At 45.8% G+C, this 26113-nt stretch overlaps 1 protein-coding gene and 1 long non-coding RNA gene across 2 annotated transcripts in view; one reads left to right on the plus strand and one right to left on the minus strand.

The window, feature by feature from the left end:
• Positions 1 to 26113, plus strand: part of LDHB (lactate dehydrogenase B) — a 209711-nt gene that overhangs the window by 149839 nt on the left and 33759 nt on the right. The window lies entirely within an intron of this gene.
• On the minus strand, positions 174 to 20192 carry LOC311587979. The gene is made up of 4 exons (XR_014776030.1): positions 20116 to 20192; positions 11037 to 11137; positions 5718 to 5770; positions 174 to 494 (listed from the first exon to the last, which is right to left on the minus strand). It is a non-coding gene; the product is annotated as an uncharacterized lncRNA (long non-coding RNA).

Raw genomic sequence — 26113 nt, forward strand, 5'->3', positions numbered from 1 at the left:
GGGCATTCACCACGTGCGCATCACAACTGCGCATGCACCGAGAGCTCTCATCCCCCCCCCCCCCGCCCCCCTCGCCCCCTCCCCCTCCCCCCCACCTCATTGAATCACCCACAGAGAGCTCTCATCCACCCCCCGCTCCCCGCTCCCTGTACCCTCCCCACCTCCGTGAGTGAATTTCGTTTTCATTGGCTCATGTCCATGCTCAAGGCTGAAGTTAGTGCTGTGAGTAGTGCCAGGCTAAAAGTGGACTGGAAAGAATTTGCCAGAGTTTACAAGTCTAATATTCTTCGCGACATGGGGAGCTGTGGCTGCTTTATCACCGCGCCTGCACCTCTTCATCGGCCGCTGCTGAAGCCACCTGAAGACGCTCCTCCTGTGTGTTAGTTGCTTTCCTAATCAAAGGGTGGTGTTGCCATTGAGACCTCAGATGTCCCCCAAAGTCCCCTCTCCTAGACATTGCCCCTGGTGCTGCGGGAAGGCACCTGACGTGAGGCCTATGGGAAGAAAGTTAGGTCACTTACTGGAGGATGATATTCAAGGCAATATTAAGATCTGTTTCCTCTTCTTCCCACCTCCCGTTTTCACTTCCCAGCTGCCATCAGGCAAGCCTTTTACACCACCACACACCACTCCCCTACCATGGGGTCATGACTTATCACCAGACAGAAATAGGTAAACCCTGTGTGCCTCCCACTAGTGACTGACATCTTTAAAGTCATTAGCTAAAACAGACCTTTCCTCTTTGTAAGTTAACTCTCTCAGGTGTTTTGTCATAGTCATAGAAAATTAACAGAAGCAACTTGAACACTGAGAAATATTTTGCAACTTATTAAACCTTAAAGACTTCCCTTAAAGCTGAGACTCTATTTTTCAACAGAATAATAGTTTTAACGATACTGTTCAGTGCCATCAACTGTCAGACTGATATTAAAAACAATGTAATATTGGAACTGGAGAGGTGGTTTGGTGGTTAAGAGCATTGTTGCTCTTTGAGGGGGCCTGGGTTCCATTCCCAGCATTCCCATGGTAGCTCACAACCAACCTTGACTCTAATTCCAGGGGCAGGGATGCCTATTTCTGACCTCGTCAGGCATACATGCAGACAAAATATTCACACACACATACACACACACACACACACACACACACACACACACACACACCTCACAATACCAGGCAGTGGTGACTCACATCTTTAATCTCAGCACTGGGGAGGCAGAAGAAGTTGAATCTCTGAGTTTAAGCCTATCCTGGTCTACAGTATGAGTTTGAGAAAAGCCAGGATACACAGAGAAACCCTGTCTTGAAAAACCAGGGAAAAGAGGAAAAATCACATGGGGACCTCTGTGGTGGTGCTGGGGGAATCCTACAGATAGGTTGTGGTGCAGGCAGATGGCTGGACTAGGCCAGCACTCTACATGTGGGTCCCAGGCTAGGTCTGGTGGTGTAGGGAGGCTGTGGACAGGAGTCAGGCGACTCTCCAGATAGAGCCCAGAGAAGCTGGAGAAGCCAGCTGTGGGAGCTCTGGCGGGGTGGAGAGGTCGGGTCTCTGTTTATGTTTTGAGCATGTATGCTCTCTATCGAATGGTGACATTGGGGTATCAAAGCCATGTTAATTGTGTTGGGATTAATCTGTATATTAAAAAAAAAAAGAATCACATAATGATTGCTAGCTGATCACTTTTCCCTTGATCCTCATACAACTAATCAGCTCAGGGAACGTGGTAAAATTTGATCGTGTGTAAATCCTAATCGAAGTTGAGGGTTGCACCTGATTACAGAATCCTGTGCAGCAGGGCCAGCTCCTTAAGCCCTGGAAGCTGCTGGAAACGTTTTAGGGACGACACTTCAGACACCAGAGGTCTTAACATGCCCTTCCAAAGCCTAAGTTAAGGGGAGACCTAAGGGCTTCCTAAAGTACCTCTTAGCGGATTAATTAATAGTGAAGGAATGAGAACCCTGAAACGTTTCTGGGGGACACCGGAAGGAGAAAAGGAGAAAAAATGAGTTTAAGAGGAAAAAAAAAAAGGAAGAAAAAGCAGGAATGTCGGGATAAAGCACCCTCACGTACTTTAACTTTACATGAAGTCTCCATGTTTATTAGGAACAGCTTTAAGAATTTATGCGATCGGATCGTTTGAAGTATAGGAGCTCCCGAAGGTGGTAGAGAGACGAGAAGGCTCAGTGGGGTAAATGAGTCACGAGTTTGGACCCCCAGCACGCAAGTAAAAACCAGGCATTTTATCAGGTGACGGCAAGCGCTTGTGAGAAGAGGTAGGCAGATGCCACAGGGGCTCCCCGGCCAGCCAGTATGGCCTGAGTGGTGAGCTTTGGGCTCAGTGAGAGATCCTGTCTCGGAAAACAAGATGAAGGGCAATAGAAGAGCGCTAGAAGGAGGCGCGAGAAGGTAAGCGCTGAGCGCCACACATGGATGAGCGCACGCGCAGACGGCGCTGCTTCCTTAGGCATTGTCTGCTTCTAGCTACACAATCGCCCAACCACAGACTAACTGACTAAATAATTACTTAAGAAAGATACAGGTAAAGGGTTGAGTTCTAAGGACAAGTTGGCACGGGAAAAGGAGAAACGGCACAAACAGAGCGGGGGAGAGTATCGTCTCTGGTCTTTGGGTTGCGTGGAATCTCCGTGCAGATGTGTTCTTGAGGACCCTGGAGACAGCCCAGGTCTATGGGGAACACTTTGCCTCCTGCGCTTCCGTCTTGATGCCTTTGCTTCAGAGGCACCGTCTATCCTGCACACAGGCACACAGAGCTGCCCAGCCTCAGGGTATCTTCCGTAACTGGACATCTCATGGACTTTACTCCTTTCTCTCTGGTCTCGGTCTAATAGCTTGATACTGTTTCGCCCCAACCCCCACACTCAAAGGATCAGATCTGCCGTTCTTCCAGGAAGTGGATTTCCTGTTATCTTTACCAGATGTTTGCAGGGAAGATGTCTCCCCAAATGCAGCTGTTTGAAGCCTTCTTCAAACAGCCATGTCATGCGTTTGGAATTTAACCTTCCTCTTCGATGGGAATTTCACTTACTTGTGTGTGGTTAGTCTTCTCCACGGTGCCGCATACTTGGTACTATGGATCTTTCTGTCGCCGGGGACTTGTAACAGTGTCTGACACCTTAGTAGATAGCTAGGTGTCTAATCAACCAATAAAAGACATAATCAAGAGGTACTATTCCTTTCAGGGTTCCGGCCTCTCCTGGTCTACTCCTGTACTGAATACGCCCCTCTCGCTCCTTGGGTCTACTCCCGTCTCCCTCCACTTCTCTGTACTCCATGTGTCCAGTGGGGAGCTACTATGAAAATGAGAAGGGTGAGAGGGAAGTGAAAGCCCCCCCCTACACTGAGAGGAAGGGAGCTATGTTCCCTCCTTGTGCACTTTTCCCCCTGCACCCACCATCTTAGCCTGGTCCATCCTTCAGTCCTTGAAAGAAAACATATTTGTTATTTTTCTTATTGCTGTGGCCAAATATCCAACAAGAAACAGCATAAGTGAGGAGTGGGGTGTTGAGGCTCACAGGTCAGAGATACAATCAGTCCACAACATGCAAACAAATGAAAGCATAACTTAAATTTCTCTTTCTCACATGACTGCCTATTACAAAAGTCTAAAAGGTTTATGTACTGTAATGGAAGTGGATCCTAGTTTGTTTGCTGTGATGAAACAATGACCAAAAGCAACTAAGGAAAGAAAGGCTGTCTTGGCTTACAGGTACTGATCGCAGCCCAGTCAGCTGAGGAAAGTCAGGGCAGGAGCTCAACCAGGAGCAGGGCAAGGAGCTATGGAGGAGAGACAGTTGCTGGCTTGATCCACGGCTCCTGTTCTGCCTACTTTCGTGAACAACTAATAGCCCCCTTCAAGAGGTGGCACCACCCACAGTGTCACGTAATCCCTGGTGAAGATAACACCCTCCCACAGACTTCCCTACAGGCCAGTCTGGTGGAGGCACTGCTCAACTGAGGTTCCCTTCTCCCACATGACCTTAGCTTTGGTGAAGTCTGCCAAAAAACAGATGCTCAAGTGAAAACCCTGATGGTATCTGTCCTTCAAAGTCACATTGGCAGTGAGCACCAACATGTATTGGTCCTTTATAAACACAAAAGAACAAGGCCTTCCTGGTGGGGCATTATCAAGTTTCTGAAGATGAAAACGTTTTCTCATCTACCATGATTGTAGTAGGATTGGGGTATGATGTGTAGTTCTGAGAAATAAGACATTTAATCATTTTCCATACAGCAGCGTACTGCTGTTTGAGTCCATTGTGCCAAAGAACAAGCCCACAACTGGCTACTTAAGCCCTGTGAATCTTGTTTAATTTACAGCCCAGGGAAAGATGTTAAGTATTAGAGACTGGTGCCAAGAGGCTGCTCAGCCCAGTTACTCTTAGTGACCTGAAATTTTCTGGCCCATTTACGAGACTCGAAATTTTTCAAATTGGATTTATATATGTTTATTGTACAACAGTCAGAAAAATCAGAGTAGAAGGGCCCGAAGAAAAGCTGTGCTATTAAAGATATTTTGGGAAGGCCTGTTTCTCCCACCGAGCCATGACAGACTTGGAGTGCTGTAGCCTGTTGCTACAGGCTCGTCACTGCTGAAGGCTGCTGGGGAATCAGCAAACTGGTTCTCCATGACTCACCTTCGGAAGATTCACAGTCAGCAAAGTATATAAAGAGACAATGGGTCATCATGTGTAAAACGGGCAGAAAAAGGAGCATTTCCTGGGTAGGTTTCTGTCCTAGTGACGCTCTTGTCTCTAGTAACTAGAGACCCAAAGAGCAAGCCATCTGGTCCCTTTTGTCAACTTCCTGCCTTTATCAGAGGAAATGAAATGTGTCCTTGCAACCTTTCAACCCCACATAAACAGCATCAGGAAAACTCTCAAAAGGATGCAGTGTAAGATATGCCTGTGTTTTTTACACATTGTTTTTAATTCTTCTAGGACTATCACTGACTTGTAAAACCTCAAACAACCTCAGTTTGAGCGACTATTGATGACGGACAGTGACAACCACTTACTGAAGGTATACTAACATTCACTGTTAGCCGGGGACTGACTTGTCCACTTGGCACATGTGTCGTCTCAACAACCCCTAAGGAGGATTCACAGAGCAAAAGGGAAAAACCGTACAGTCCATTGTCCTTGTCCCTTCCTTTCTCTGAAGATGCTAGTGACAATCTACACACTAGGCAAGAGAAGACACAATGTAGATGTAGGCATGTGTCAATGACTTGGTTTCAAATTCATGGCAGTCTTTCTGCCTCAGCTTCTCCAATGCTGGGGTTGCAAGTGAGAGCACCACAGCCTGCTCACGCAATGGCTTCATAAGAAGAGCTGTGACCCTGACTGGTTGGTCCTTGCCAACCATTGCCTGTTGTCCCGCGACCTCCTGAACGTGGACACAGGTGATTCCCAATACATCACAGTGTGATTACAGTTTTCTAGCTTTACAGTATCGTGAGAGCCAAACACAGCCAGTTGGAACCACACTCCAAATTTTGAATAATGACCTTTAACCCAACTAGCAACAGGGAGAGCTACACACCCAGGCAATGCTGGGCACCCACAGAAGCTCCTAGCCAGGCATGCCACCAGAAGGAGTAACACCCACCACTTTGTTCAGCCAGTTGCAGTGATAAGATAGCATAGTTAGCAAGTTAAGTGGTTATATGCACTTTTTGTTTATAGTTTCTACTTACATTGGGTTTATTTGGAAATAAGTTAAGGAGCATTTCTCTATGCATGCATCTACCTGTGAATAAAACAAATTATATATAACATGCTATTGATTAATAAATGAGAAGTATGCAAAAGTACTATAATAAAAGAGCTTTACATGAGCATCCATGGAGAAGATACAAAAGTGTTTTCCATAGAGGAATTTGTGTTTATTAAGGGCACTCTGCCAAGGGTGTTTGTATCCTGCCAATAATTGAAATGTACACATCTTGACCTCATTTTACCACTGACGGGGCCGAGGGAAAGGACGGGGATCTGGCTGAAAGCCCTATGGTCATGAATGAAGTAGAGCATGCCTCACACTCTCAAATTATCAACTGTCTTATCACAGGACCGCCCCCACTTCCGGTTGGCTTCCCACTGCTGTTTTCATTATTGTTCTTGGTGCTGTTGTCACTTCTCGTTCCCGACTATACTGGATACTTCCAGGAAGATGCCTTGGAGCCAAGGTCAACTCCTCCTCCCTTAATCCTCCTCCACCAAATCCATAGGATAGGTTGACTGTGTGGCACGCAGCCCTCAAAGGTGGATGGCACTAAAAATCATCTAGGGTCCTTAAGAACACTTCCCATCCTGGGCTCCCACCTGCTCACATGCAATTTTGTGGATACACACTGGAAACTGGGAATACATATGTATCAAGGCTCCTGGGTGATGGTAATACAAGGCCGAGCTTGGGAGATGCTGTTCTGTGAGTCCTTTAGGCTCCTCTTGGGCAGGACCTCCAGTGCTCCTTGACCCTGTCATCAGACTGTATTATTGATCAGAGAGCTGAGGTGCTTGTTCGGTCCTGCTACAGGGTGTGGATGGCGTGGCCTACCCTCTGCTTAGGGGTGGGGCTTCCCCTCGCCCAGAGATTCACTGTATAAACCAGACATTTTGGTTCCAGGGCCCCCTTTTCTTCCCCACCTCCCTACCCTCTCTCCTTCCCTTCCCCCTCACCCCTAGTGAGTGTTCTCCCTTCCTTCCCCCCTCCCGTGCCACTTCCAATAAAACTGTGTTCATATATTATAGCTTCATCGCCAATTAGCTCATTTTGTTTATTTATTCAATCAGTGCTGCCCATGAAGGTGTTAGCCTTGGCCATGCTACAAAACTACTGCAGAAAGTCTTGGGAATGCCAGTATCCAAGCACCCAACTTCTCAACCTCCTGGGTCCTTTCCCATCCTGCCTCCTTTGAGCTGTGGTGTCCTTCACTCCACCTAAGTTGCCTCTTGACTGGTCATACTTCTGTTTGTTTTCCCAGTAATCCCGCCACCCCTCCAAGCTCAAGTTCAAGTTCACTTCTTTCTTGTCACCACTTTCTGTATTTTCAGGTCACTTTCTCTGTAGCTGACTCACAGTTATTCAGCTGCTTTGGACCTCTGATTCTCCTATCTCCTCTTCATGGTACTTTACCCACAACCTTCTTATCTAGTTTAGGTTCTTGTATTTATTGATAGAATAGCTTTTATTCGGAATACTCCTCTTCAGCTCTCTTGCCCACCTCCCATCCTCTGGAAACTCCAAACCTGGTTAATTATACTTCCTCATGCTCACTGGGCTCTTTGTTAGGATTCTTAGCCTCAAATGGGCCCAAGTGCTTCCAGGCAAATTCTCTTGTATCCACCACCCTAGCTCCTCACTCTGAGGCGATGACCTAGGCTTTTGCTCTCCTAAAACAATAATGAATTTGGGGAGAACATTCAAGAATCTGCCATAATGTATTACAGTCTTCATCTGTGCTCATGAGCTTGACTTCACCCTCTGTCCTGTGTAGGCCCTTCCTACACTTACCCGAGCCATCTTCTCCTTGCACACTCTATCCTACCCTTCTCACTTGGGCAACATCTGTCTCCCTAGAGATCATTCCGATCAGAATATAAGCATGCTGGTCCCGGGCAGAAGGACTTACAGAGAAATGTTCCCTAGATCTTCCATCTGGCTCAAGCTCCTGCCCCTCCTGGTCTAAACTCACCACTTAGCTACCGTCCTTCTCTCTGTTTATCGTGATGTCAGTTTTGCCTTTCTCTCTATTCATCGTCATGTCAGTTCCCAGAGCATCTTATCTCCCACTTGAACACACTCCAGTTGGGCTATTGTCCCCAAACTGAAACATCTTTTCTTTAGGGGCCAATGTAGTTCTATCTACAAAGGTCTGAAGATAGAGGCTCTGACATCATCTACCTGGGACCTGACAGTGTCCTAGACAAAACATCACTCCTCACTTCCTCAGCTTTTCCAGTGGACCCACATCCTTCGAACCCCTCTACACATTCTTCCAGCCCCTCCCCATTTCTTCCAATCCCTCCCCCTCTTCTCCCAACCCCTCTCTCACTTCTTCCAATCCACTCCTACATATTCTTCCAACCCCTTTTCCCACTTCTCCCAGCCACCTCCCCTACATTCTTCCACCCCTCCCCCATTCTTCCAACCCCCTCCCCCACATTCTTCTAACCCCCTCCCCCACATTCTTCCAACCCCCTCCCCCACATTCTTCCAACCCCCTCCCCCACATTCTTCCACCCCTCCCCCATTCTTCCAACCCCCATTCCCCCACATTCTTCTAACCCCCTCCCCCACATTCTTCCAACCCCCTCCCCCACATTCTTCCACCCCCTCCCCAACTCCCCCACATTCTTCTAACCCCCTCCCCCATCTTCCAACCCCCCTCCCCCACATTCTTCACCCCCTCCCCCACATTCCTTCCAACCCCCTCCCCCATTCTTCCAACCCCTCCCACTCCAACCCTCCCACCCCTCCCCCACATTCTTCCCCTCTCACCCCTCCCCACTTCTTCTAACTCCCTCCCCACATTCTTCCAACCCCCCCCCCACATTCTTTCTAACAACCCCTCACATTCTTCCAACCCCTCCCCACATTCTTCCAACTCCCTCCCTCACATTCTTCTAACTCTCCCCCATGTTCTTCAACTCCCCCTCACATTCTCAACAACCCCCCCCCACATTCTTCACTCCCCTCCCCCACATTCTTCCAACCCCCTCCCCTCACATTCTTCCTAACCCCACATTCTTCCAACCCCCTCCCTCACATTCTTCTAACCCCCTCCCTCACATTCTTCTCATCTCCTCCCCCATTCTTACAACCCCTCCCTCCACATTCTTCCAACCCCCTCCCCCACATTCTTCCAACCCCTCCCCACATTCTTCTAACCCCCTCCCCACATTCTTCCAACCCTCCCCTCCCTCACATTTTCCACCCACCCCCTCCCCCACATTCTTCCAACCCCCTCCCTCACATTCTTCCAACCCCCTCCCCCACATTCTTCTAACCCCCTCCCTCGCATTCTTCCAACCCCCTCCCCCACATTCTTCCAACCCTCTCCCTCACATTCTTCCAACACCCTCCCCCACATTCTTCCAACCCCCTCCCTCACATTCTTCCAACCCCCTCCCCCACATTCTTCCAACCACCTCCCCCACATTCTTCCAACCCTCTCCCTCACATTCTTCCAACCCCCTCCCCCACATTCTTCCAACCCTCTCCCTCACATTCTTCCAACCCCCTCCCCCACATTCTTCCAACCCCCTCCCTCACATTCTTCCAACCCCCTCCCCCACATTCTTCCAACCCCCTCCCCCACATTCTTCCAACCCCCTCCCCCACATTCTTCCAACCCCCTCCCTCACATTCTTCCAACCCCCTCCCTCACATTCTTCTAACCCCCTCCCCCACATTCTTCCAACCCCCTCCCTCACATTCTTCTAACTCCCTCCCCCACGTTCTTCCAACCCCCTCCCTCACATTCTTCCAACCCCCTCCCCCACATTCTTCCAACCCCCTCCCCCACATTCTTCCAACCCTCTCCCTCACATTCTTCTAACCCCCTCCCCCACATTCTTCCAACCCCCTCCCTCACATTCTTCCAACCCCCTCCCCCACATTCTTCCAACCCCCTCCCTCACATTCTTCCAACCCCCTCCCCCACATTCTTCCAACCCTCTCCCTCACATTCTTCCAACCCCCTCCCCCACATTCTTCCAACCCTCTCCCTCACATTCTTCTAACCCCCTCCCCCACATTCTTCCAACCCCCTCCCTCACATTCTTCTAACTCCCTCCCCCACGTTCTTCCAACCCCCTCCCTCACATTCTTCCAACCCCCTCCCCCACATTCTTCCAACCCCCTCCCCCACATTCTTCCAACCCTCTCCCTCACATTCTTCTAACCCCCTCCCCCACATTCTTCCAACCCCCTCCCTCACATTCTTCCAACCCCCTCCCCCACATTCTTCCAACCCCCTCCCCCACATTCTTCCAACCCCCTCCCCCACATTCTTCCAACCCCCTCCCCCACATTCTTCCAACCCCCTCCCTCACATTCTTCCAACCCCCTCCCTCACATTCTTCTAACCCCCTCCCCCACATTCTTCCAACCCCCTCCCTCACATTCTTCTAACTCCCTCCCCCACATTCTTCCAACCCCCTCCCTCACATTCTTCTAACCCCCTCCCTCACATTCTTCTAACCCCCTCCCCCACATTCTTCCAACCCCCTCCCTCACATTCTTCTAACTCCCTCCCCCACGTTCTTCCAACCCCCTCCCTCACATTCTTCCAACCCCCTCCCCCACATTCTTCCAACTCCTCCCCCTCATCTCCCAACTCTACCCCATGTTCTTCCAACCCTTCCGTTGCAGGTCTGTCTTCTCAGTCTTGTCATAGGTTCTTCCTCATAGTCATTCAACATTGGACTTTTTAGGACTCTTTTCTCTTTCTCTCTCTTTCAACACTTTCAGGTCATCTCAGGCTTACAATTTCTATGACAAAATCTTTTCACGTTTTTAAAAATGTAATAAACATTTTATGTGTATGGGTGTTTTCCCTGCACGTATGTCTGTGCATCGTGTACACATGACCTCCTGTTGCCTGTAAAGCTTCATTACTTGGATGTTAAAAGCCACCTCCAAGTGTGTATGCTCAAGTATAAACTTCTAACTGTGTGGGCAGATGGCTCTTGACCTAAACACTTGAGAACAAAGGATAGAAAAAGTGATGCCTAGTAAAAACAAACAACTTTGAAATGACTTTGCCTCGTGAAACAAATTGTTCTCCTCCTTTGTTGTTGTTAATAATAATAATAATAATAATAATAATAATAATAATAATAATAATAAATATCTGTCCTTGATTTGTTAAACTGAAAGGAAATAAAAGGAATGGAAAAATAAAAATGAGTAAATTCAACACTAAAATCGCTATTGTAAATTATGCGTTATTGGCTTCATTTGCTTAGAAGACAGACTTCTCTTCATGCGTCCGCCTGCTTTTCTCTCTCACCAGTCTTACTCAGTTCACCAGTCTGTGCTGCTGGCTACCGGCGCATCTCGGGTCTGACTTTGGTTTGGTTCCTCTAGGCTGCCGCCAGCTGTACGCCGCCACTGTAATAAGAAACAGATGGTAGCAAATTGCTACTTATTTACCTCTGTCCTAAATTAATAATTTTTAACTTTGAAATATAAGACACATCCTGCTCCTATTACCTCCAATTACCTCTTGGCCTATTCTATTCCTGATTATTTAAGATACAGGGACACGAAAATTTAACATTTAAGGGACAGCAAGACGGATCAGCTAAGAGAGGTGCTTGCCACGAAGCCTGAGGACCCAGGTGGGGGGAGAGAACTGGCGCCCAAGATTGGTCTGTGATCTACACACATACACAACGTTGTATATGTGCCTGCACTCACACATACATACATCATGCATACACAAACACATAGTAAATAAAAATGAAAATATTTTCATTTAGATTTGTCTTATCACTGCATGACTGCATGTGTGTCTGAACCGTGTGTGTACAGTGACCTTGGAGGCCAAAAGAAGCTGTCAGATGCCCTGGAACTGTAGTTACAGATGATTGTGAGCAACCATGTGGGCCCTCAGGAATAGTAACAAGTGCTCTCAACAGCTGAACCATCTCTCTAGTCTCTAATTTTTTTTTTCTAAAGGAAGTTTTCTCTCTGGACAATGAAAATGATCAAACCATAGAAGACACACAAAAACTCTAAACATCATTGCTCAGGAGCTGCAGGAATCCTCACAGCGTTCTCAGTGGAAGATCACTCCCATCCATCACGTGTCCGTTGCACCAAGTCTTTAAGGTGGTTAGATGAAAATAATAAATAAATAAATAAAAACAAAACAAACCAACAGGTGGGAATTGGTTCCTGGCAACCCACGTTTTGGCATTTGTCTATCTTCACCCGTTGATTGCTTCTAGGGCATAGCCAAGGTAGTGTGTCTGTGTCTTTGTCTGTCATTGATTCGCTCATATAAAATATTTCATTCTTGCTGCTGCTTCTGAAATGAAAGCAACAGATGGCCTATCTCAGTTGTATGACGGCATTCCTTATGTCCATAATGATGTCTTAAACATCTCAGCCTGGTATTCCTGAAAGAAGTAGCTAGGGAAAGGTAGCCATGCCAGTTCTGTTCCTCCATATCAAAGAAGACAGGTAGTCTTAAAAACAGAAACTGTTTCTGCACCATCACCTCCTGTACATCCATAGCCATGGATACTTATGTACTTCTGTTTACATATAAGGCTGCGCCAGATGACAGCAAGAATATAACATAAGAATTAAGAAAACGGGGTGGAAGAGATGGGTCAGAGGTTAAGAGCACTGACTGCTCTTCCAAAGGTACTGAGTTCAATTCCCAGCAACCACATGATAGCTCACAGCCATCTATAGTGAGATCTGATGCCCTCTTTGGGCCTGCAGGTGTTACATGCAGGCACAATAAATGAATCTTTAAAAATAATAATAATTAGGAAAACATTCCTATATCTCTTGAACTTGAGAGGTGGAGGCAGGAGAAACAGTAACTCAACCTCTTTGTTGGCTACATAGTGAGTTCAAGGCCAGCCTGGACTATAAGAGATGCTGTGTTAAATAGTAAAAAGAAAGATTTTTCTTTCCTAATCACAGAAGGTCTCAAAAATGAATGATTAACAGACAAATAAGTAAGTAGCAAACTAACTGGATTATTTTCTAGTGTAAGGAGGCTATTCTCCATGCCAAAGTGGATTTGGGGGAGCAAGGGAGGGGATGGGCAGTAAGGGGGGGTTATGGCCATGAGTCTTCAACCCTGCATAAAAAACCACAAGCAGCTAAGGAAAGCCTGGAGTGAGAGAGAGGTGCCTTTTCCCAGAGAAGGCACACCAAAAGGTTGTCAAGTGCTAAATACTCAACCCCAAGAACATACATGTGGGTCCATTATATGGACCAAGCAGGTTACATTTAGAAAGATATATGCATATATGTATACACGGGTGCGTGCAATGACAATTAGCGACAAAGGAGTTCGTGAATTTGAAGGAGAACGGTAGGTGCAGGGAAGAGTTTGGAGAGATGAAAGGGAAGGGAAAAGTGATATAATTAAATTAGAAACTAAAAAAAAAAAGGAGTCTATTCTCTCTGATCAATTTTATCAAATGAAGCTGCACTTCTTGAAGTTGCTTTGAGGTTAAAAACACTTGTCTGCACAGGCTTTGAATTATCACCTTGTAGCTTTCTAAAAATAAAAGCACACTCAACGTTCAGTGCATATTTCCAAAAGAAAATAAGGAGGTTTCATTCAGATGTGCGTGAAACCAAACCCGGACACTGTCATTTGAGAAGCAGAATTTATGGGGGGAAAATAGGGAAAAGATGGTTCTGGGATAATTCAAGTCCCAAAGGATGGGAGAACACACATATCACTGAGCAAGATTTCCCACCAGAAACAGGGACACATGCATGGCGGCAGGAAAAGGGAAAAGAAAAAAAAAAATTGAACGGAACCCAAGAACAATAGATAAGGAGGCTTAGATGAGAAAAAAACATTCCTTGTTGCTGTTTATAAAAAAATTTTTTCAGATGAATTTTAAGGCTGTTTACAAGAGATAACAATTTAATTCTTAATTCAAATACAAAGGTTGGTGTCAATATTTTTGTTGTTTCAGTAAATTTGGTTTTAATAGATATTTTAAAAGATGTATTTATTTTAATTTTATGCATATGAGAGTTTTGTCTGCATGTAATGAAAGTGCACCATGTTCATGCTGTGCCCACCAAAGCCAGAAAAGAGCATCAGGTTCCTTGAACTGGAGTTACAAATGATTGTAAGCTGCCTTGTGGGCACTGGGAAGCTAACCCAGGTCAGTGCTCTCTCGACCAATGAGCCATCTCTTCAGTCCCACAAATAAGCATTTTAATACTCTATCTGCCAAAAGCAGGGCTGTACGAAGTGAAAAAAGAGACAATAAAGACTTCAATTATTTGCAGTTACAACTAAGAAGTGCCATTATCAAATGAAAAGGTAAACACTTGTATTGCCCCAAATTAACCAATAAACCCCATGTACCCAGGAACTCCTTGGAATGCTGGGAATTGTAGTTCTTGGAAAGTAACTAAGCCTCATGGGAAAGTGGCCTATGGGTTTGTCCTCATAAACCCCTGTAACATGTGGCTAGAGGCCATTCCAACTGGGAAATTCCAGGCAATGGTCCTGATCAAAGTCCATCTCTTTGTTAGTATTTAATATTTAATAAAGCTTGCTTTAAATTTGGCCGGAATGGTGGAGTTGTTTTTTTACTCACGTATCTCAGGATTTAACACACTAAAATGGAAAAAAAAATATTTCCAATAAAGATAAATTTAGATAATGTCTTTAGTGTGTGATGATCTCTTATGTGCCTAACATCAACATATCACACACCTAATTAAACTGGGGAAGAATGACAGATAAGCAGTTCTCAAAGGAAAGAACTTAAATGTCTGCCAGACAGATAAAACTGATACCCTTTGTATTAAACAGTATGATGAACAAGAGCAAGGCATCTTTTTCACCTTAAAACTACAAACTCCCCCTTGCGATGCTGCCACGTGGCCTTCTAAATATTTATGTTTACACCCTATGTCAGCTTTCATCAGAGAGAAGCTTCCTGTAGCAGGCAGAGGTCAAGGCAGAGACTCAAGTGGTCAACGTGATGATGATAAGTGACTGTTGAAAGGCCAGCTCTAAGCGGTACGTCTATGTCAGTCCCTCTACCACCACGCCACCAAGGCTCAGGAAGAGGGGCAGAAAAAAAATGCAAAGGAGAGAATGATAAAGGGTGTGTGACACACTGTCTTCTGGACACCCCATGGACACTGCACTCATGAATTCACAGCAGCTGTGGTAACCTGCACAAGGCTAGGCCAGTCTCCGTTCAAGCACGAGTGGGGCACGGTGCACGAGGCCCAGCTCCAGCTGAGGTGATATCGGCAGTTGATGGGGGAGGAAAAGTCCTCTTCCTTGTGTATGCAGCCACTGGTATGTTGCCATGCTTCTGATGGATGGTACCACATACAGTGGCTATGTGCATGTAGGCAGGACTAAATGGACTCAATGAAATGAGGAGAGAAAAGGTTGTGAAGTCAGGAAGGGGACGTGTGTTGGGAGTCTGATGGGAGCTGATGAGGGAAATGGTGGGTGGATATTACAAAATGCATTGTACAATGTAAAATGCATTATATCAAAGAATAAATAAAATGTTACTTAAAATCTATATATAGAGATTCTGTTGTGAAAAACAAAATAATAATAATAATAGTAGTAGTAGTAGTAATAATAATAATAATGAAATAAAAGGCCATGTATGAGAACACTCATCTGCAATACAGAATAGCAAAGCTAGAGTGAGCACACCTGAGTGTGTATTTACCAAGACATCTTTACTGATGATATACAAGCAGAAACAAGTCAAAAGTCCAACAACAGGTGAATAACAAAATAAGTATGATGTGTACGATTATATATATATATTTTTTAAAGATTTATTTATTGCATATGAGTGCTTTATCTGAAGAACAGGGCATCAGATAACATTGTAGATGGTTGTGAGCCACCATGTGGTTGCTGGAAATTGAACTCAGGACCTCTGGAAGAGCAGGCGGTGCCCTTAACCACTGAGCCATCTCTCCAGCCCACGATTATATTTTTATGTAAAATTCATACTTAGAAAAAAATCAAATATTTGGCGCATGCTTGTAATCCTAACACTAAGGAGGCCGAGGCAGGAAGCTTGTCTTGATTGGCATGGGTGCTGGGAACTGAAGCCGGGTACTCCGCAAAAGTAGGCAGTGCTCTTAACCACTGAGCCATCTCCTCCAGGCCCATGCTCTATGTCTTTTCAGTGATTATTTCAAAGTTGTCCAAGGCATTTGAAAACATTGATTTTCTCACAAAAAATCTCCAACAGTGTGGACAAAAGAGGTAAAACTCAGTTGGGTCCCCGAGTTTTGTCGATATCAAATATTTGGCGCATGCTTGTAATCCTAACACTAAGGAGGCCGAGGCAGGAAGCTTGTCTTGATTGGCATGGGTGCTGGGAACTGAAGCCGGGTACTCCGCAAAAGTAGGCAGTGCTCTTAACCACTGAGCCATCTCCTCCAGGCCCATGCTCTATGTCTTTTCAGTGATTATTTCAAAGTTGTCCAAGGCATTTGAAAACATTGATTTTCTCACAAAAAATCTCCAACAGTGTGGACAAAAGAGGTAAAACTCAGTTGGGTCCCCGAGTTTTGTCGATGCACAAGCACTCTGTGTTTCCATGACTACAGACGGAAAACAACTTTGCATTGTCATTACGTGTGTTCTCCTTAGAGACAAAGGGAACGGCCCTCTCACAGTGGTGGTGGAGAGCAGGGCCTGCCTGTGCGCTACAGACACAGGAAACACAGCACCTTCCCATGACCTAGAGAGACTCTGCAAAATGACCACAGATGGCTGATACTATGAGAGCTGGAAAAACTAGATGAAGTCCTGTGAGAAATATCTTAGTTTTGGGAAAAAAATTATTAAGTAGGGGAAGCAAATAAATAAGAGGTTGCCAGTCTGTTCCAAATGGAAGGGCTTGCTCCCCGAGCCTGCCTCTGAGAGATTGCAACACGTGCACTTTCTAACTCGCAGACGTCTGCAGCGAAGATGAGAGCTGACGTGAGCTCAGGGTCCTTGGGTTTATTATCCCACTGTCATGCACTGGGGAGATTAATGGAGACTCTTCCGTAAATGTTTTGAGTGTACCAAAGTAATGGCTGGTCACCAAACCTTTGTATAAAGAAGCCAGGCAGTGTGCCAGGAAGGATCCTGGTTGGTGACCAGCACTGTAGCCTCCCTGCTCATTGTCTTCAGGAGACCATACTCTTAGCTGGCCTCCGCTGTCAACTTGACATAGCCCAGAGTTCAGCTAAGGGGAATTGCCTCCAACAAAGTGCCCTTTGAATATGTCTGTGGAATAGGTTTTTTTTTTTTTAATTGGTAATTGATCCAGGAGGGCCCAGCCCACTGTGGGCAGAACTATCCCTAGGCAGGGTGTGCTAGGCTGTGTAAGAACGCTGGCTGAGCAAAGGATAGGGAGTAAGCAGTGGACAGCTTTCTTTCCTGGTTTCTGTCTCCAGATCCTGCATTTAGCCCTTCCCTTGGGTGTACTCGCTGATGGACTTAACCTGTAAGATGGCATAAACCCTTTCCTTAAGCAATTTGATTTTGGTCAGAATGGTTCTCTTTTTTTTTTTTTTTTTTTGGTGGCGGGTAGGGGTGGGGAGGTCAGAAGTGGGTTGGTTGTTTGAAGTTTTTTTTCTTTTGTTTTCTAGAGACAGGGTTTCTCTGTGTAGCCTTGGCTGTCCTGGACTTACTTTGTAGACCAGGCTGGCCTTGAACTCACAGAGATTCTCTTGCCTCTGCCTCCCTCCTGAGTACTGGGGTTACAGGAATGCACCACAGATCCCGGCTTTTTTTTTTTTAAACATCCTAACCGCAGGATGAAAAAACAATGGTGTTTCCATTTTTGCAGTACACAGATGGAGTAACACAGAAGTCCTAAACAAGCTGGGAAACTGTTCCTTGGAAGACCTATGAGCTGGAGTGATGGCTCAGTGGTCAAGAGTGCGATCCTGAGCACAGCTGCAGCCTGAATGCCCGAGAGTCTGACACTTACCAAGCTGGTGAAAAAGTTTATTAGACTTTTAATATTCCATTTCCTATGTACATGCATTGCGTGTATTGGGGGAGAGAGGGGGAGAGAGAGAGAGGAAGAGGGCGGGGGGAGGGGGGGAGAAAGAGAGAGAGAGAGAGAGAGAGACAGAGAGAGAGACAGAGAGAGAGACAGAGAGAGAGACAGAGAGAGACAGAGAGAGAGAGAGGGAGAGAGAGACAGAGAGAGAGACAGAGAGAGAGACAGAGAGAGAGACAGAGAGAGAGACAGAGAGAGAGAGAGAGAGAGAGAGAGAGAGAGAGAGAGAGAGAGAGAGAGAGTGTTCACAGAAGCAGTGGAAGCCCTGCACTTTTCTTGGCCATTTCTATGACTCTGGTTCCCTGAGGACAGCGGCATCTGAACAGCTCTAGTATGGAAGCCATGTGACCACTATTTAAAGCTCTGGTAAAACAGGTTCACTGGACACAAACAAGATGCCCATTAAACCCATTCGAACAGCCAGTTAATCCACTTGAGCACATGAAATGAAAGACTTCACTGCTCCTGGGCTCCGAGAGCCCGGCTGATTGTGTCGCCTGTACTTGTATGTTTCAGAAGAGACAGCAACAGACGTGGAGGGGTCTCTCTGGATGGTGCTTCAGCACACTTGAGGGACACAAACGTCCTTCTCTAGGCTGGGCTGTCCACTCCCCAGAGCCTGTGAGTAAACACATAACAGCGGCAGCCTTCCATGGAAAATAACAGTCCTCATGCAAGAAAAAACTGCTGGTTCCAGAACACTCACAACCACCAAGAGGAAGAACTGCCTGCCTAGTGTGTGTTCTGTGACTAGGAAGTGTCAGACTCTCTGCTCTAAATGTGCATTTTCTCCTGATGGTAAATACAATTGTACATTGTAAATATAATTAGACCATGCAATTCTCCTCAGACTGACAGAGAGAAAGACAGGTTACCATCTGAGGACTGTTCCCAGGGTCGAGACTCTCAGGAGTGAGGAATCTGGCTTCTGTGAATTTAGGCTTCTCACATTTGATGTGATTTGGGATAGATAATTGGTGAAGGCCTTTTGATCTCTAACTCAGTGTCAATTACCCTATTGATAACTGTAACTTTTCCTTCTCACTGCTGTGACAATATACCTGAGCAGAACAGCTAAAGGGAGGAGGTATCTGTTGGACTTCTAGTCCTAGGATCCGGGTACCTAATCAAATGGCACCTGCAGTCTGGTAGCAGAGAGAACAGATGCGGGTGCCTGAGCTCATGCAGCAGTGGCATTCGCATTGAGAGTGGGTCTTCTCATCTCGACTAATTCCAACTAGGAATTCCCTCAGTGGAATGCCTAGACAATGTCAAGGTCTAGAAGATGAGCTATTACATACACAGCTAATGTTTTAATTCATTTGCTTGATAATAATGTCCATCGCTCATGGAACCAGACACTTGTCCAACAATACTTTTGACTTGGTATATACAAGTACCTTAAATTTCCCAGCAGTCCCATATAATAAACAAGAGTGTCGTTCTAATTTAAAAACTGAGATGACATTTAATTTAATTAAAAGGACAGTATTTTTATTTTAAGCTAGTGGCCAAGTTTCATAGCTAGCCTCGATTCAAATGCAGGGAGTCCATCTCCAAATGCACACATATAAGAATTCTGCAATCCAACTGTTTCAAATTCCAAAATATTCATCTTGACCCAGAAGCCCTGAGCATCGTTAACAGTTGCGTTTGTGCAGCAGCATCTGTGACCTTCCTTGCCCCTTGGAATCGTCAGCCAATATAAGTCCACAAGGGCAAATGGACCAGGGGTTCCAAAGCACCAGGAGTATCAGCAGAAACATTGACACTCTGGGATCAGCTTCTAGGAGGCAGATCAACTTTATTCCAGAGATGAGGGGAATATATAGGGCTTTGTAGAGGGGGCGAGGATTTCCAGGATGGGCAAAGGTTGAGGGGCTAAGGTGCTGAGATACAGGTACTTCAGGTGCTCACTGAATGGATTCTTATCAGAAGAAAGGGAGCTGCACCTGTAATTACTCTGAGGGCCACGTGACTTTTCTCAGGTAGAGGGTGTGGGGTCCTGGATCCTCCCAGGGCGAGACAGGAAAGCCCAGTTCACAAAGGGAGTCCACCATGTTCCACTGAACTGAGGGCTTTTGGGTAATGTGAGACTTTGACTTTAGCATCAGGGTTTCTCAACCTAGTCTACCATCCCAGAGAAGCTTTGTTAGTGCAGAAAGGAATTTGGAAGTATTCATATCAGTATCTTCATATATCAATATGTCGAGGGATGGTCTCTCCTCTTGCTGACCCCAGAACTTGCCATCTTGGCTAATCTGGTTATCCTGTTCGCTTTGGGGTGTCCTGAGATGGCAGGCAGGCTGCGATACTCACCTACACATGGAAGATGGGGACCAAACTCTGGCCTTCATGCTCGCTTGGCAAGTGCTATACACACTGAACTGTCGCCCAAGTTAAAAAAAAAAATGGAATTTTATATTGCTTTAATAAAACAACAGTAGTCCTAGGACCTATGACCTCTCCACGGTACTGGGTGTGAACGCCCTCCTGTGGATCAAGCTTCAAACCCAATCAGAGTTGGTTACGTCCATAGCAGTTGTGCCATAGGGTCACAGCTGGGTAAGACTATTGATACCTTTTCTCTCCCTGTATCTCACCTTCTGGCACTATGCAAGTTAGCCAGCTGGGAGGTAGAGTCCAGCTCAGCTCCAGCTTGGTTTCAGAAAGAAACTTTAGATGTCAAAGTTCACCCTCCATCCTAAGAACTATGTGTATATGTGTATATCTCTCGCCCATCCTACTTAAAAAAAAAAATAGTTTCTTTAAGTTACTTGGTCTTATGACTGGGTTTCTCAAAGATCTTATTTTTAATTTAATTATGTATATATGTGTATGCCTGTTGGAGGGGTGCACATGTGAGTGTAACTCCCCCCACTGAAGCCAGAGACATTAGATCACTCTGGAGCAGGGGCTACAGGAGGTTGGGAGCCACCTGACATAGGTGTGAGGGACTTGAGTCCTCTGGAAGAGCAGTACTCACACTCAACAGTTGGGCCACCTCTCCAGCCCCTGTGTATGCACAGTATCACCTGCCTCACAAATACAAACACTCTCTCTCCCCCTCCTCTCTCACCGTGCCTCAGAACCTTGGTTCATTTCTAGCATGCCAATAAGCAGGAGACTAGTGAGGAGGGATGAATGAGTGAGCTCGTACTGCCATCTGGTGACAGTGACACAAACACACAGACAACATATTCTGAGATCCCAGTATGAGATTATCAAGTAAAAACAGAATTTGGCACAGGTATAGGCAGACTCAGGAGGTAGAGGCAGAAAGCTGGCGAGAGTGAGGCCAGCCTGGGCTTCACAGTGAGCCAATCGATCAATAAGAAGTTCATTATTTTAAACTGTAACAAGTAAATCTTAAAGCTGGCTGTGGTGGCTCATGCCTGCATCCTAGCATTTGCAAGAAAGATACAAGGGTGGCATCAGGAGCCAGAGGTCATCCTCATTTTCACAGTGACTTTGAGGTCACCCTAGGCTATGTGAGAGACCCAGTCTCAATAAAACAAAGATATAGAAGGAAAGAACGACAGAAAGGATAAAGGAAATAAGGCAGGAAAAGACAAGACAAGAAGAAACAAGAGGAGAACATCCAAATGTGTAATCAGAAGATGATGGTCGGGTGATTAGGGTTGGCTCCAACTGGGAGTGACATGCCTTGGTTCCCATTGCTGCTTTCTATGCATTTGGGAATAGAATGGGCTTTTTTAGTGCTCAGGACCAAGAGTCATGTTAAATGCTTAATGATCATTTTACCACTCGCTGGGAGGACTCTGCCTCCCAGGAACATTCCAGAATTGAACATTGAAAGGTGAGTTGTGCAGTGGCACAGCATTCACAGAAACACTGCCTCTCAGGGCTACCTTCCCCCAGGTTCTCCAGGTGTGTTTCCTGGGAATCTATCCACATAATCACGGGGGAATTCCACAGTCCCGCATGACATGTAAGGTTCGGCTATAACAAGCTTCTACCCGACACCGAGGCAGGAGTCCTGTCGTTACACTGCACAGTACGTTCTCTGCAGAGAAAACAAAGGTTCTCAATGATACATTGTTTATTTGGCAGATTTAACTGAGTCTTGTTTTTTTCCCCTTTCTTCCCCCTCCCTCCTTCCTTCTCTTTCTCTCTTCCTTCTTTCTATGGTACTGTTGAGCGTCGAGCTGAAGGAAAAGGCTCAAGCTAAGCCAGCATCTACCACTAAGCTGCAGCAACATGGAGGCCTCTTGTCTTTCCACCCAGATGGCCAGCACATTCTTTGCTCAACTACCTGAGTCCCTTCCAAACTTTAAAATTCACCACTCCAACAATGCTTCAAGAGCCAGAGCACCAGGGCATTGCTGCAAGACAGGAGCTTCTCTGAGTCAGGAAATCTCAACAACATGGCCACCTAAACAACACCTGATCATGGCAACACCAGCTGGCATGCCAACACAGATGCAGGAAAGGTCACAGGCCCTAGATGGACCCACAGGAAACTGACGGCTGCTGAGAGGGGGAAAGCCAGTCTTCTTCAGGGACAAGCCCCTGATAGCTTCTCCAATTCTAATACAAACAAGCAGCACTAAACAGACTCAGCGATTGGTGCATGGGTGGGGTGTGGAAATGATATAAGTACAGGACTCAAACATGAAGTAGAAATAGAAGTTTGTGTGGACATAGAAGTCACTTTCCACCCATCGGGCCCTGCTCTCCGCACTCTGTGGCACAGTACTAGTTTTAAGCCTAAAAAAAGAGAGAGAGAGAGAGAGAGAGAGAGAGAGAGAGAGAGAGAGAGAGAGAGAGAGGATATCATCGCCCTTATTTAATAGTTGACAAAGCTTAACTAACCCATGAATGCATGGGGAGAGAGAGGAGGAACCAGGCTTAGAAGCAGGATGACTCCTTTCTTCCTAATTAAACATACTTGAACACACTTTGCTTCTAGTCTTTATATCAGCTCTAAGGTGCCAACTCACACACACACACACACACACACACACACACACATTCACACACACACTCACACACACACTCACACACACTCTCACACACACTCACACACACACACTCACACACTCACACACACTCACACACACACACTCACACACACTCACACACTCACACACACACACTCACACATACACACACACTCACACACACACTCACACACACACACACTCACACTCACACACACTCAGCTTATATAACAGACACAATGAATGACACACTTGCATTTCATCATAGAGTAACCCTTCTGTGCAGATGACCCAAATGACTTGAGACTGGAGATCACTTCTGGGCCTTCTGTTTAGCAAGCCTGGAATGACCTCAGCAGGTTGTAGGTTCTGTGGGGCACCTTGGAGGTAAGGGTTGGAGGCTCCAGTGGCCAAGACCACCTTCAGGGGAGGTTAGGTTGGAGACCAACTTATAGCAAATGTGGCCTTGTCTCAAATATATATATATTTACAACTGGAGATGTGAAAACCAGACCACTTTCTTCTGGAAGCAGACCAGTTTCTTCCATGTACTAATTCTGAAAGCAGACCACTTTCTTCCATGTACTAATTATGAGATGGCAAAAAGGGTTCCTGTCTTCTGTTCAGCAACTGTAGGGTATTTAAAAGGCTTTAAAAGCCTGAATGAAGCAGGCTGGAGGGTTGGCTCAGCAGTTGAGAGCACTGGCTGCTGCTCTTGCAGAAGACCAAGGTTTGATTCCCAGGACCCACCTGGGGGCCTACAATTATCTGTAATTTCAGTCCCAGGGGATTCAAAACCTTCTTCTGACATCAAAGACACTGCACATATAAGCTACATATACATACATACAGAAAAAGTACTCATTCACATAACCAAATAGGCTGGACGTGGTGGTGCGCACCTTTAATCCCTGCACTTGGGAGGCAGAGGCAATTGGATCACTGAGTTCGAGGCCAGTCTGCTCTACCGAGCGAGTTCCAGTACAGCCAAAGCTACAAAGAAAAACCCTATGTCAACAAACCAATCATCAACATCATCATAGTTAATAATAGTAAAACAACTAAGTTTGCAAATTGAGTGAGGGTCTGAGGAGAAAGTTCAGGCATTAAAGTCTTTGTCTTGAAAGCCAGGTGACCTGAGTTCAACTCTCAGATTGCAGGTTAAAAAGCTATGTGTACTGGCATGTGCTTGTAATCATGGCTCTGGAAAGCTAGCCACAAGAGGATCCCTTTAGCTTGCTGGCCAGCCAGAATAGCCTATTTGGAGAGCTCTAGGCTAATGAGAGACCCACTCTCAAAAAACAAAGTGAACATCACTTCAGGCCCAATACTCAAGGTAAACCTTTAGCCTCCATACTTACATGCACTCACACAAATACACACAGACACAATGGGGGGAGGGAGGGAAGGAAGAAGGGAAGGAGGGAGAGAGAGAGAGAGAGAGAGAGAGAGAGAGAGAGAGAGAGAGAGAGAGAGAGAAGAAGAAGAAGAAGAAGGAGGAGGAGGAGGAGGAGGAGGAGGATGAGGAGGAGGAGGAGGAGGAAAAGGAAGAGGAATTATGAATTATGGCTGCTATGAATAAAGGCCTTTTAAAAATATATTTGTGCCTTTTCTGCTCATTGGCTCTTTAGGGCACACTGCTGGTTTTCAGGGACATGGCCATATTTACATCAAAAGGCCAGAAAGAGCTGCAATTATCTTTAGAATGTGGTATTGGGCCACTCTCAGTGACAATTCTGGAACAATAGGACAAGTCACTTTCCGTGGACTATACAGTCACCTCCTGAGTTCTTAATATAGAACATGTGATACTTGGAAAAGTCAAGGACACATGCTCCCAGGTTTCTGGCCTGGCTGTGGCCACATGGAAAGTTCTAGATATGAGTAGCAGCTTTATCGGTCCATTCCCAAGGGCTGAAATGGCTCGCACACTCCCCATCCATCCCCAGATAGCTGAGGTGAATAACTCAGCTCCTTTCAAGTTTTGCTTCTAAGAAACTCAGAAAGAACAGCGACATAAAACCACGTAAGCCTCCAAAGCTACATCCAGACAAACTTCCGCCTCCCTGACAGACGTGGGTCACCACAGAGCAGACAGTGACCAGTGACAGAGACAGTCTAGTAAAACAATTTTGAAGATGATGTGTATTCATGACCTAGGAATGACAAGTGCTTTCCCAAACTACTGTTTAAAAGTGTAACAGGTTCACAAAGGTGTGTGTGTGTGTGTATGTGTGTGTGTGTGTGTGTGTGGGTGGGTGTGGGTGTTATGTGAGTGTTCAGGTGAGCAAGCCATTCCAATGTATGTAGATTAGAGGCCAGGCAGGATGTCCGGTCTTTTTCTATTACTCTGCACTCTAGTGAGCTAAGGCAGCAGGCTGTCTCTTGGCTAGGCTGGCCGGCCAGTGAGCTCTCACCGTCTGGCTGGCTGTTCTCGGTGCTGGGATAACAGGAACATGTGCTGGTGCCTGGCTTTTTACCTGGGTGCTCAGGATTCACACTCAGGTCTCATGCTCACACAGCTACCTGCTCAATCCTTTAATATCATTCTTCTGTAAATTCATGAGTTACTGGGTTTAGGTAGCGGTCACTAAGAGCTTCCAAAATTACAGAAGTAGAATTTGCTAGGAAATGTGTCTCTATGGGAATAGACGAAACCCACCAAACAGGCATGCTAAAATTAATTCCCAGACACACCAGAAATAAATCTAAATGTAAATTTACCAAAGCTTCAGAAATACGTAAAATGGTACCACAAAAAAAGCAATCAGAAAATCCACTTGTTTGTTTTTGGTTTTGTTTTGTTTTGTTTTTTCAAAACAGGCTTCTCTGTGTAGTCTTGGCTATCCTGGACTCACTTTGTAGACCAGGCTGGCCTCAAACTCCCAGAGATCCACCTGCCTCTGCCTTCTGAGCACTGGGATTAAAGGCGTGCACCACCACTGCCTGGCTAGGAAATCCACCTTTTAGAGGAAATAAATTACAAAAGAGATTGTGAGAGACCATATGGACTAATGTGGACTTTAAAAAAAAAAAAGAAACATTTTAGTAATTGGAATGATTAAGCTTCAAATCAAAAACAAAACAGAAGCAACAAACAAATTGTAAATGGAATTTTTATTCTCCTGAGGTAATTGTTGTCTGGGAGACTTATAGCCTAGGCCTTGTCCTGGAAGCTTCTAGCCTCCATACAATCTAATCTAGGCCTAGAATGTTTGCAGCTTCTGAGACTTACTGCTGAACAAGCTCATCCTTTCTTGTTTTTGTTTTTTGTTTTTCCTGAGCTCTGGGCTGGCTGGTTCAACTCAACTGGTTCTGGCTCAAACTCCTTTCCCAGCTGATTTACACAATCT

This window comes from Acomys minous (assembly GCF_964271855.1).
Source record: "Acomys minous genome assembly, chromosome: 17".
Lineage (NCBI taxonomy): Eukaryota > Metazoa > Chordata > Mammalia > Rodentia > Muridae > Acomys > Acomys minous.